Raw genomic sequence first — 10,845 nt, 5'->3', positions numbered from 1 at the left:
AGGAAACCCAGTGTCAAAAGTCCTGAGGCAAAAGAGAACACTGCATGTTTAAGGAACAAGAGATGTATCTCGAATTGCAGTATAAGTTTTCAAACAAACATTTAAACTATAAACATCAACCAAAAGAGATATTTTTTAAAATTCAATGGTTAAAGATTCTCTTATTAATCTTTAAGGGAGTGCAGGAATCAGATTTTTCGAATCTTATCATGCTGTTTCTCTGGCCTCCTTTGACAATTTTTTTGTGTGTGTCCATTTCTTCATTCATCATTCAAACATATATACATTACACACTGTGCTCTGTGCCTATTATGTGGTGGTGAGTGAAACCAAAACAGTTTCTGCCCTCAGGGAGTTTACGTGAAGCTTGAGTGGGAGTGGAGAAGCCAGTAGAACAGGTAAATTTTAAAAATGGGTAATTATAAATTGAGAAAATGGCTAAGTGTGCTATGATGGAGAATAAAGCAGGAGACTTCAAGGAAGGTCTTCCAGCCAGACTGAAGTAGGAGACAGATGGGCCCTTGGGCTGGACAGCTGGTGTTTGTCAAGTGGAGTAAAACTGAAACTTTGTTCTCACTCCAAGGGCAAAGGTAGTGGCAGAAGCTGAGCTCTGCTAAAGTAAAGAGATAAGACAACCACTCCTGAGGTCAAGGAAAACTTCCCTGTCTGCGCATGTGCAGAAAGGCTCCTTGAGGGTCAAAAAGGGAGGGGGCGCCACCCCATAATAAGTGTGGACATACACCCACAGGCTTCTGCAGTGGGATCCATCTTAGCAAAAAGTTGCGCACAGCCCTCCTCCCCTCCCTGCCCGCCACCCGCAACGTCTATTGGCTAGGATTCCTGGTTTTCATCCAGGCTACCCAGGTTCAATTCCTGGGCAGGGAACTAGGATCTCTCTTTAGGACCATTCACTGCTGTCTTTCCGAGATCAAGACCACCCTATCCTCTTGCAATGTGGCCAAAGTCACTGTGGGGTGGGTTGGAGTGTCTCACAAAGGAGCACTCAGGTTGCCCACCAGTGCATGTACACACACACACACACACACACACACACACACACACACACACTTTCTGTTTTGCTGGGAATCCGAATGGGGGTTAAGACCTCCTCTCAAAACCATCCTCTTTCAACCTGCTGGCTACACCATGAAAAGGGAGTGAAAATTGATTTTCATTGCAGCTCCAAACCTGAAATGTGAAGCAATCTCTAGGTTCTAATAGTTCTATTTTCAGAAAGAACTTCTCTCTCTAATTCTCTTAGCCAAGGGAGCTGCTAAATAACAAGTCTGGTCCCTGGCATGTTTCAAGTGAAATTTTCCAATTGCAAACATCCATCTGTGCGTTGGGAGGAGCAGTGAGGAGACTCTGCGGCACATACCATTGTTTTCAAAAAGTGTGTGATGAAAACTGTGCGTAAGAAAACAAAGAGATAAGGAGGCCAGGAGGGTGCGGTCAGGCCCTGAGTGGCGCTGGGTCCCTAAGGCAGGAAAGACGAGTCCTTGCGTCCTGGAACCTTGTGTGTCCGAGTCTCGCTTCCTGAGCTGCTGGAAGGAAGCATTTAAGTGTGGGACCGCAAGAAGCGCTTGTAAACAGAGAGCCGGGCCGGAATGGTCGGTGGCCGAACGGGCCGTGACCGTGAGGAGAGCTGGCTGCCAAAGCCGAACCACAGCCAGAAGTAGGCTGCAGGCCCCGCAGGTGAAGGGGGAGAAGTAGCTGGAGGCCAGGTGAGCATCTGCCTGCTTCTGTGCTGCTGGACTGGCCACTGCGGGAAGGGTGTGGGGATGACAGCATTGTGAGTATCCGAGAAGCTCCCTGGCGTAGCGGTGATTTTGCTGTTTCTTCCATGCTCTGGTTTCTGTTTCATCCTGGAAACTGCACAGCAGTGCAGTGGATAATAGGTGAGGGGAGACTGTATGATGCGTTGTCTGTTTATTGTTATGAATCAGGTATATAAGTAGAAAGCAATTGAAATAGATGATCCCGTTCTGTGTGTTGTTTTTAGTACCCCGCCGCCCCTCCTGGGTCTTAGAAACCAAGCCTCAGCAGAGCTTTTAACTCACATCTAACTGGGGCTTTCAGACTACAACGACTGTTCCGTCTGTTGACCTTGTTCATTTTTAATATACAGTAAATGACACTGTGTGACTGATGACAAGCATGATTTGGTCTTCCATGAAAGGATTACTAAGCTAAAAGATCGAGATAAGGACATTTCAGACCCACTCCTCAAATAAAGTGTTACTACTGAGATATACAAATGAATGACAAATTGAGACTGGTCTAGAGTTATAGCTTGCGAAGCAGGACAGATTTGAATTTACTAGGTTAAACTGAGATTGAGCTATGCTGTTGTAAACTAATTTGGAAGTTTTTTTCTTCTTGGAAAAGAGAAATACCTGGGTTTTTTTCCTTTAATATTATAATTTCAGTAGTCATAGTGAATTATGATTTGTATTCATTCATAAGATACTTTATTATAAAATACCACACGTAAATTATAATTGGCACACCTTAAGATATAAGGCAAGTTTTGTTTCATTAACTTCAAAAACAAATGCCTTAACCAAAATTGGGCTAAAAGGTCAGTAGGCATGTGTCACCTTGGTCACATAGTCTAACTTTTAGTTACTAGAAGAATATTAGATTAAATTGCTCATAGAAAAGTGTTTTAAAGTAATGCACATCAAGGAAATGGTATTAATGCCTGATGAGTTTGTCTTTCAGTGAGTATTTTCACAATGTAATGGTTCATAGCAAGAACTATAAAGCCATTCTGGGTTTGAATTCCTGCTTGGTCACTTCCTATTTTGTAACCTTGGGCAGTTTATTTGCTATATTTCTTAATCTGTAGTATGGAAATAATAACGGTACTGATTTCATAGGGTTGTTAGGACGATTAAATGAGTTAATATTTTTAAAGTTCTTAGAACAGTGCATGTAGTAATTGCGATATACATGTTTGTTAATAAATACATAAAATAAAGATATACCAATGTTGAAAGTAAAATGGTGGTTGCCAGGAGCTGGGGGGGGGGGCGAAATGGAGAGTTGTTAAATGGGTATAGAGTTTCCGTTTTGCAAGATGAAGCATTCTAGAGATTAGTCGCACAACAATTGTGAATGTACTTCATAGTTTGGAACTGTACACTTAAAAGTAGTTAAGATAGTGAATTTTATGTAATGTACTTTTCCCCACAATTAAATCTTTTTAAAATACCAATGTTAGCAAAGTCATATACAGTCATAGGGGAATTTGTTCCAAGACCCCCCACAGATACCAAAATTCAACAGTGCTCAAGTCCCTTATAAAATGGCATAGTGCTTGCATATAACCTCTGCTACACACATCCTCTGGTATAATTTAAATCATCTCTAGATTACTTATAATACCTCATATAACGTAAATTCTATGTCAAGAATTGTAAATTCTATGTAAATAGTTGCCCAGTGCCCAGCAAGATTCAAGTTTTGCTTTTTGGAGCTTTCTGGAGTTTTTTTCCCCCAAATATTTTCCGTCTGTGGTTGGTTAAATTTGCGGATGTGGAACCCTAGGTTATGGAGGGCCGACTGTGTTCAGAATCTTTATTAGCACGCAGCGGCCCCATCCTTAGTTGTCTTTGCCATTGTGAAAATGCAACTTCTGGCAGTCATCAGTAAGATTCACTTATTTGGTAAATTCATGAAATTAAGACATCATAAAGAGCACAAACAAATGATAAGAAACAACATCTAATACCCTATGGCAAGCACAGTTCTGAAAATGCCCCTCCACCAAGATTGCATACCCTCATCCCCAGAACCTGTAAATATGACGCAATATCACTTCCTTGATCATGTTTCTTTATATGGCACGGTTGAATTTAAAATGGGGAAATTAGCTGGTGGGCCAAATCTAATCAAAGAGGCCTGTAAAAGAGGAGAGCATTCTCTGGCTGGGGAAATCAGAGAGATCTGAAGCCTGAGAAGAACTGAACATGCTGTTGCTGTTTTGAAGATGGAGGTGACACTTGAGAAGGCATGGGGACAGCCTTGAGAAATGCGGGAGCCCTAGAATTGCTGAGGGTGACCCAGTGTGGAAACTGGAACCTCAGGCCGAGGGTCAACAAACTGAATGAGCTCAGAACTGGATTCTTTACCAGAACCTTTAGTTAAGACCACAGCCTAGCCAACGCCTTGATTTCTGCCTTGTGAAAGAGAGCCTGAGCAGAGAACCCATACAACCCCACCCAGACTCTGACCTTCAGAATTGGGAAGTAAGAAATGGGTGTTCTTCAACGAACAGTAGCCCCCACTCGCCGCAACTAGAGAAAGTCCATGTGCGGCAACGAAGACCCAATGCAGCCAAAAATAAATTAAATAAATAAATTTATATATATAAAAAAAGAAATGGGTGTTGTTTTGAGGTACTAAGCTTGTGGGAATTTGTTACACGGCAAAAGAAAACTAATATGACAGGAACAGACTACCCATACAAGAGAAAACTGAATGGCTTACAGTCATATGAAAATGCATTCTCTTTCCATTAATCAAAGAAATGAAATTGAAACAACAGCAAGGGACCATTTTTCCAGCTCTCAAATTTACATAGATTTAAAAAAATTCTAATTCTCCACATCAGGTAGTGGGTAGTGGAGCAGACACTCTTAGATGCTGTGAGGGGTGCGCAGATGTGAAAGCTTTCTAAAAAACTCATTGGCTGAATGTACGAAAAGTCTCACTAAATGTGTCCACTCCTCGATCCAGTAGTTCCACTCCTAGCAGTCTGTCCAAAGGAACTTATGAGAAATATTTTAAAAGTTAATGTTCACAAGTGCTTAATATGGCTTTTGTTAGAAAAGTCAGATATTGGCAATAGTCTAAATGCCCAACAAGAGGGGAACAGTTTAAATAAATTATGCTATCATCAAAAGATAGCATATACAGATTTGTAAAAGGATGTTATACAGATTTGTATAGCATATACAGATTTGTAAAAGGATGTTTATGAAGAGTTTTAACAGTGTGGAAAGGTATTTATCAATTTTTGCTAAATGGGGGGGAGATAGGCTAGAGAACTGTATGTGCAGTCAACTCTCAACTATGTTTAAAAAACCAGAACGATCTACCTACTTAAGGAAAGGGACTGAAAGGGCCAAAATGGGGCAGTGCTTTTTTCTCATTGGAGGATGAATAGGCATTGTTTATTTTCCCTTTTATACTTTCTGTATTTTCAAAATGTTTAACAATAAATATATAGTAATTGTTTATAACCATAATAGTCAATAAACATTATTTTAAAAGCTGTTAAAACTCTATGTTGTGGGGAATACAATGAATCTAAGACATTATCCAGTCAAATAATGGAGAATATAGAAATCCATAAATAACTTAATATATGGCAGGAAGTGATGTTTTAAAGAAAGACTAGAAGATAGGATATGATAAATATGGTTGGAAAGATTGAAATAAAGTTGGATAACTTATTTCTCGATAAGGGTAATCAGTGAAAGCTTGATGGTAGAAGGATGGCTGAATATCATACTGAAATGATAGAAAAAGGAAGCTCATGGTTGAGCTTTCATTGTCTTTGTTTTCTCATAGATTGATGGATTTTAGGCTTTGGGCTATGGACTCAGGTTAATTATATAAGTGGAAAACAAAGAACTGTGATGGATATATAACCGTTAGCAAAAAAGAAAAAGAAAAAGCCCTCTGCATGTTATTACTAGGAAAACCAAACTGGATGTAGGCCGGTAACAGCTGCATTAAAAAACATCCAAAGCTAATATTTATTGAATACTTAACAGATACTTAATATACTCTATTCCAGTTTAATCATGTATGCAGCCTTCCCGTAATACTTGAAGTCACGTCATACATTTACAAATTTAAGAAACAGGCAGGTAGAGGGGTACTACTTTAATTACTGGTTTCAGAAGACCTGATTTTAATAGAAACCTGAAAAGGTTAGACCATTTGGGCAGAATTTTTAGCATTCTCCATCTCTAGACAGTTTGCAGGAGCCTCAGACCACTGCTACTCCTTCTTTCTTTTCCTACTAGCTCCCTTTTCTATTTTCACTTTACACTCTCCTCCAACACCTGTAGAAAAGTATGGAAAGTGTCTGTTGCTCCACTGGCTGTTAGCCAAATGCTGATTTTCTTCATGGCGAGTGTTAACCCTTCAAAAGAAACCCTGTGAAGGGATATCTAGAAAGGAATTGCTTTTTTTCTTTTTCTTTTAGAGTGGATTTTATATATGGTTCATAAGTAGCGGAACTGTATGCTAGCTTGGAGTTTCTGGGGCGAGCTAAGGCAGAGAATTGAGTAATGAGTGAGGGTGTGATAAGAATAACCACCAGTAGTAAATTCCGTGCATTGTGTTTGCTCTGTTTCATTGGCTACTGTAGGTATTACCAGACAGCAATAACACGCCTACATAGTTCACCTTCATATTGACAGTAAGGTATGAAGTTTATTTGGTCCATGAGGGTAATTAATGTTAATGGCAACATGAATTATGAGCAAAAACCAAAGTCAAAATATAGAGGCCATTGTATTGAGATGTCAGGCATGCTATTTTCATTAACATTTTGTTTGTTTTTCATACACTCATTAACTGTCAATTTGAGTTATGTGTTTTAAATTGGATTCCCCGATTATATGCCACATTTATGAGTATGGGAGAGATTTATTTGTCTAGTTACCATGATTAGTGTAACCAATTTATAATTCAGTACAAACTGAAGCTGCCCTGTTCTGCATTATCCAGTTTACTTGTGGACATTTATCCAACTGGGAAATTGCTAAATATCCATTTTACCTTGTAGTCTATAGATGTGATTATAAATGTAGATTTTCATAGACCAAGGAACATATATTATAGGTTAGAAAACATTGGAAAGGTAACCAGCAGTTTTTACGCTCCAGGAAATTAGCTAATTGATCTTTTCCCATGAACTTTTCCAGAACAACTTCTCTTCCACCCTCAGAGATTCATTGGTTTGTTAATTAAACAAGTAAGAATTGAGCACTTATTTTGTGCCGTGGCACATACCTCTTGTACTTGGAACCAGCAATACAATCTTGAAGAAAACAGGCACAATCCTTGCCTTCATGAAGGTTACAGCCTAGTGGGGGAGACACACAAGTAAGCAGGCTAGTTTTACACAGAGTGAAAAGCATTATAATTGAGGAAATCAGTGTGCTATGGGAACACACAAGAGGGATGTTCAAAATGGACGTGGGAGGTCAGGGAAGAAGTGATACCTCAGCAAAGACCTGAAGGCTGAACGAGAATTAGCCAAGTTGGGTGCTGTGTGTTTTGGGGTGCGGGGTAGAGACGATGGAGATTTAAGAGGTAAGCCCAGGAAAGTAAGTGGACTTGAGCTCTTATAGGCAGTGTTAAGGAGTATATAATTTATCCAGAAGAGAAGGGTTTTAATTTTAGAAAGCCCTCTCTGACTGCAGTGTGGCAAATGGATTAGTGGAGGGAAAGACTAAAGGGAGGAAACTGGGTGGTGGTGTCTGAACTAAGGCTGTAAAGAAGGAGAGCAATGGATAAATTTGGCAGATCTCGCAGAGGTAGAATTAGCATGACTTGCTGATTTGGAGTGATTTGTGGGGGAGGGAGCCAGCAGGGTCAGGGATGATGATATCCTTCACTGTATGGAGAATGCCAGGAGGAGGGGCAGGTTGAGGGTAAGATGAGGAGTTTGGTTTTGTGCATGTTAGGAGTTAGGGGATGTCTGAAAGGCAGTTGCATGTGGGTCTAGAGCTCAGGATAACAATGTTTCTCATCTGTCACATGGACTGCTGCCGAAGCCATGGGGATGGAGAAGATCACCCAGGTGGAAGAGGAACTAAATAAGAGGGTTATGGGGAAAACGGAGGAACACCTACATTATGATGTGGGCATAGGAAGGGGGCTCATACAGGGTACCAGAGGGAGCATCCAGAGATAAAGGAGAAATTCCGGAAGAGACTACATCAGTGCTTTCATGAGAGCAATGCAACGAGTGGGTGTTGAGTAGGTCAGATCCTGCTGAGAGGTCAGTCAGATGTGGAGTGAAAAACCTCCTGGGTTTAGCCAAAAGGAAAGTGTTGGTGACCTCTGCCTGTGCAGTTTCACCTGGGGCAGAATCAGTGCTTCCGCAGGGAGGAATGAATGGGTGAGAAGTGGAGTCAGAAATCATAAAAAAAAAAAAATTCTTTAAGAAACTTGGAAGAGGAGAGGAGGGACAGAGTATCCTACCTGTACAGGAACTTGGGAGACAAGGGAGTATTTTACTTCTTTGTTTTTTCTTCTTTGAGAAGAGACATTCCTTTTGAATCACCCTGAATCTTGCACTGCTGAATCCTTCCACTCTAAGACTACCAGAAAGCCCAATGTGCAGCAACTCATTTTGCCTGAACAGTGCAGGAGGAACCCTTGAGTTAATTAAAACCTTATCTCAGAGCTTCCTAAACTGACTGCTGTCACCACTCTCTCCACCAGTTTGTTGGTTTATAATGGGAGATCAAAGAGACTGTGGTGACCCTTTCCCTGGTACCATACGGATGACCCCGGATGACCCCCGTTGGCATCCTGTACCCTGCCTTTGAGTTCACAAAGCACTACGTTATGTCATTTGATTTACATTCCAAAACAACCTTTGGAGAAGGTAGGACAGGGATCCTTGTTTGACCTGCATTGAAATAACTAGAATTCAGTTTCAAATGACATGCCTGGCATCACACATCTAGTAGTAGTGCATGGGCAGTTCAGGTCTTCTAATTCCAGATCTTGTGGTCCAAAAGTAATTAACCTTCACTGAGAGGTTAGATATGATGTCTATATTTTCACTGTAGTGTGATCATATAAAACTTGGGCATATCATATTTTAGTACACTTAAGAAACAAGACTGAAGATTGTGGGTCAACTTTGTAATTTCGCTTGAGTCCCATATACGTTGATATTTGTCCCCTATCCACCCGCTGTCCCCCAAAAAAGTTAAGTTGGTTTTAGAAGGAGGCAGTTTATTTGGACATGTCTTAATAGTCAAAGCATGTTTGAATTATCTATAGTCACATCTAATTTGAAAATATTCCTTTTAATTCTTTTGACAGAAACACTTATTTGCAGGGTTTTTTTTTTTTAAGCAAACATTTTTACAAGTGTTTCTATTTATTGGCTAAATGAAAAATGATGTCTTTGGGAAACATTAGTAAAAGGTTTGGGCAATTAGGACTATGTAAACATTTGCAAAAGCACTTGTTTGGCCTGAATGGAGTCAGTTATTATACCCTTGCAGACATTCCAAGCAATATGTCCAAGGTCACTGAGAGAATTGAGGTTAGCTATTTAGTTAGAGAACAGCCTTTTATTCTGTTTGTTCAGACACCTATCATCCACTATTCCCTTAGAGAATTTACAATGACACAGAAATAGTACAGAGGTGAATTTTTTTTTTTTTTGGTAAATTAAGTATAAACTATTTCCCTGGATATTTAGCAATTAACTTTCTGAGTTGTGGGATTAACAAACAGAAGGATTTAAAAAATAAATATTAAAGTTGCTGAAGTTTGACATTAAAACTCAAAGCACCTTGTATGTAAAATTCTAGCTGTATTATCTCAGGGTAATTAGTTTGCTGTTAATTGTGGTACAGGACAGTAGGTGCATTTTAGAGGTTTGTTTCCACTCACTCACTGGCCATATTACCTTGGACAAGGTACTGCATTTCTTTAGATCTCAATTTCCTTATCTGTAAAATGGTAATAATAATAGCAGCTCTCCGATAAGGTTGTTGTGAGGATTTAACAACATAATGAAGATAAAGGGCTTCACATAATGACCTTAGGAAGTGCTCAATAAATGTTAGTGATGACTCTTAAATCTTAGTCTTGGTGTAGGAGTTGTAAGAACTCTATTTTGTTTTTAAACGTTTCACTAAATACACCATTCCACATTTAACATATATCCATCCACGCTGAAGGAGTCCTCTATAGGGCATTTTTGAAGGGTTTAGTATAACAGTAGTTGTCTCTGATGCTGGGCAAACTATTTGAGTCCCAGCTACCATAAGCCTATCATCCTAATGTCAGATCAAAACAGTTACAGAAATAAGACCAATCAGAGCTCCAGAATTCAACTTCAGAATATGTACACGTTGCTGTCTTGTTTTGTAAAAATCCATTTAGTACCAATGATAATAGTCCACAATAAAAGAAATTTAAACCCAGATTTGTGGATGAAAATGTAGTTCTTACTGTTCTTCCTCTTCATACTTAGTAAACTTTTCCTTTGTCCTGTGTGATGGGCAGAGAGTTTTCTGGCCTTCATGTAGTACATAGTAAAATAACAAAGACTCGTCCTCTTGTTTTACCTTGCCTTGTCCTTATCTTTGAGGGTCAAAGACAATGTTTTGTCTGCTTTTGGCAGCCTTGCTTGTTTCCTGACGGAATTGGTGAGAGGCTGCTTGGTAGCCAACCAAGGTCAAGGTCATTGTCACAGATTGAGTCCAAAAGGGAGGGAGGGGTCGTGGGTGCAGCCCATCACCCCTGGGTACGTCTGTCCTTTCAAATAAGAAGTGAGTCACCTTCTGCTTAGACCTTATCATGGGTCTGGTACTCTCTGGGTGCCATTCAACAAAGACCCAGCCTCATTTTTTAGCAGGTTCAAGTGTAGCCAGGAAAGACAAAAAAATCAGTTAACTACTTCTCATGTACATTCACCCTAAATGCCCAGAGGAACCAGTTTTGTGATTATGTGCTAACCCATAAGCTGGTTGTTGCTTTGAAGGTTAAAGTGGTGAGTATTCTCCCTTCTGGTAATCAGCTGCGGTGACCCAAGGAATTAAAGTCAACGGGAAGTGAGGCAAGGAT

General features: G+C 40.0%; 1 protein-coding gene across 1 annotated transcript in view; it reads left to right on the top strand.

Moving 5' to 3' along the window:
* The first annotated feature begins 1,573 nt into the window (after positions 1–1,573).
* Positions 1,574–10,845, top strand: part of PLEKHM3 (pleckstrin homology domain containing M3) — a 180,712-nt gene continuing 171,440 nt past the window's right edge. The window contains exon 1 of the mRNA XM_065880856.1: positions 1,574–1,724. The gene's annotated coding sequence lies outside the window, so the exon portion shown is untranslated. The remainder of the gene's footprint in view (positions 1,725–10,845) is intronic.

The sequence above is a fragment of the Phocoena phocoena genome, chromosome 7, assembly GCF_963924675.1.
Source record: "Phocoena phocoena chromosome 7, mPhoPho1.1, whole genome shotgun sequence".
NCBI lineage: Eukaryota > Metazoa > Chordata > Mammalia > Artiodactyla > Phocoenidae > Phocoena > Phocoena phocoena.
The sequence above is the reverse complement of the archived record's forward strand: the minus strand, read 5'-3'. Positions and strand labels throughout refer to the sequence as shown.